The following is a 2,406-nucleotide window of genomic DNA, read 5'->3' on the forward strand; positions in this document are numbered from 1 at the left end:
TAGTGGTTTCCAGGTTCTAGAATCAGTAGCAGCAGCCAAGACCTGCTAGAACTGCAAAATCTTAGACCCCCTCCTAAGTTGGATGCTCTGGGCATGGGGTCTGGCAAAGCCAATCTGATCAGCTCTCTGGGTGACTCCTTCGCAAACCCATATGTATAAGGGTTTAGCCATTGCTTTCTGTGATCAGGTTCCTTTGCACCCCATTCATGGTTTCTTATTTATATCACAGTTTGGTTCCTAAGGAACATGGACAGGAGATACTACAATACTCAGATGCCTGTGCGGTAATAAAGTGTACTGATAAAGTATCCCCGCTCCAGTATCTCCAAGGCTTTCTGCGATAACTTCTCTAGGTTCCCATGGGGCCTTCCCTGACCATCTCCAAGTCTCTACCTCCTCCTCTGCTTTATCTTGCTCCTCGGTGCTTATTATCATGTGACTCCCATGCTATTTTCAAGTTCCTCTATTTATTTTCTCTCTGCTTCCTCCTGTATGAAGGCCTGAACCTTCCTTCCTTCTGTGAGAAGGCAAGTGAGTGTTATTGCCACGAGGGAACACAAGTTCCTCCGAGAAAGCCAGAGATACGAAGATCTCTTGATTCAATAGTGGGGGATCAGACACTCCACCTGGAAGATCAGATTCCTGCATTTAGTCCGGGAGGACTCTAGCACAGAGGGAAGAATAGGGAACATAGCTCCAGACTCTGGGCTGAGGTCAGAGCAGCCCTGGAATCCTATGCTGACCCATTGATCCCAGCCCAATGCTGACCCCATTCCCACTGATCCCAGGGCAGCGCCTCCTTACCAGTGAGACAGCAGCAGACTCCTGCCCACACAAATTTATCTGTTTATTTTCAGCCTGCATCTAATCTATGGAATCTACAGACATGGATTCAACTGATGTGGATCGAAAATCTTTGGGGTGAGGGGAGTGTCAATGCCAAACATGTACAGGTCTTTGTTCTTGTCCCAAAACAATATAGGATGACAACTATTCGTTCTCTATTTACTTTGTGCTAGGAATTGTCAGCAATCTAGAGTTGATTTAAAATGTATGCCAGGCTTTCCGCGCTACCCGGGGATGGGTCCATACGGCGTTGTTCTTGATTCCCATCGTAACTTATAGGGATGCTTACACAATGTCCGGAGCCCTTGACATCTTGCAGATGAAGGAGGAGGATGTCCTCAAATTCCTTGCTGCGGGAACCCACTTAGGTGGCACCAACCTTGACTTTCAGATGGAGCAGTACATCTACAAAAGGAAAAGTGACGGTATCTACATCATAAACCTGAAGAGGACCTGGGAGAAGCTGTTGCTCGCAGCTCGAGCTATTGTTGCCATCGAGAACCCTGCTGATGTCAGCGTCATCTCCTCCAGGAACACTGGCCAGCAAGCTGTGCTGAAGTTTGCTGCTGCCACAGGAGCCACTCCGATCGTTGGCCGCTTCACACCTGGGACCTTCACTAACCAGATCCAAGCAGCCTTCAGGGAGCTACGGCTTCTAGTGGTGACCGATCCCAGGGCTGACCATCAGCCACTCACAGAGGCCTCTTATGTCAACCTGCCCACCATTGCTCTGTGTAACACAGATTCTCCCCTGCACTATGTGGACAGTGCCATCTCATGCAACAACAAGGGAGCTCACTCAGTGGGTGGATGTGGTGGATGCTGGCCAGGGAAGCACTCTGCCTATGAGGTACTATCTCCCGTGAGCACCCCTGGGAGGTCATGCCTGATCTTTACTTCTACAGAGACCCAGAGGAAATTGAGAAGGAGGAGCAGGCTGCTGCCGAGAAGGCTGTGACCAAGGAGGAATTCCAGGGTGAATGGACCGCACCAGCTCCTGAGTTCACTGCTGCTCAGCCTGAGGTGGCCGACTGGTCTGAGGGTGTGCAGGTTCCCTCTGTGCCCATCCAGCAGTTCCCCACGGAAGACTGGAGTGCACAGCCAGCCACTGAGGATTGGTCAGCGCTCCCACAGCGCAGGCCACTGAGTGGGTTGGAGCCACCACTGAGTGGTCCTGAGCTGCTGTGCAGATGCCTGAGCAAAGGGAAAAAAGATGGAAGGAAAATAAAGTTGCTAAAAGCTGAAAATAAAATAAAATAAAATAAAATAAAATAAAATAAAATAAAATAAAATAAAATGTATGCCAGGATCTGAACAGGTCACACACACAAACACACACAGGTTTACAAAAAGGTACTGAACATCTGTAGATTTTGGTATATCTGGAGTCTTCTGGAGCCAGTGCTCGGGCACACTGAGAACAACATTACTCAGCTTGGTAGTTGCAATGCAAGGGAGGGTGGGTGTGGAAGAGGACTCTAATGTTGGGTTTTGTTCAGTTGCCTGGAAGGGTAGCCCCTACCTCGGGAGAGTGTATCTAGCACTGATACATTTATAAAG

The 2,406-nt window shown here is 49.0% G+C and overlaps 1 pseudogene across 1 annotated transcript; it reads left to right on the forward strand.

Annotated features, from left to right (window-relative positions):
* The first annotated feature begins 1,100 nt into the window (after positions 1 to 1,100).
* LOC110283691 lies at positions 1,101 to 2,087 on the forward strand (annotated as a pseudogene). The gene has a single exon (XR_002376874.1). The product of XR_002376874.1 is annotated as a 40S ribosomal protein SA pseudogene (transcript).
* The last annotated feature ends 319 nt before the right edge of the window (positions 2,088 to 2,406 follow it).

This window comes from Mus caroli, chromosome 17, assembly GCF_900094665.2.
Source record: "Mus caroli chromosome 17, CAROLI_EIJ_v1.1, whole genome shotgun sequence".
In the NCBI taxonomy this organism is placed as follows: Eukaryota; Metazoa; Chordata; class Mammalia; order Rodentia; family Muridae; genus Mus; species Mus caroli.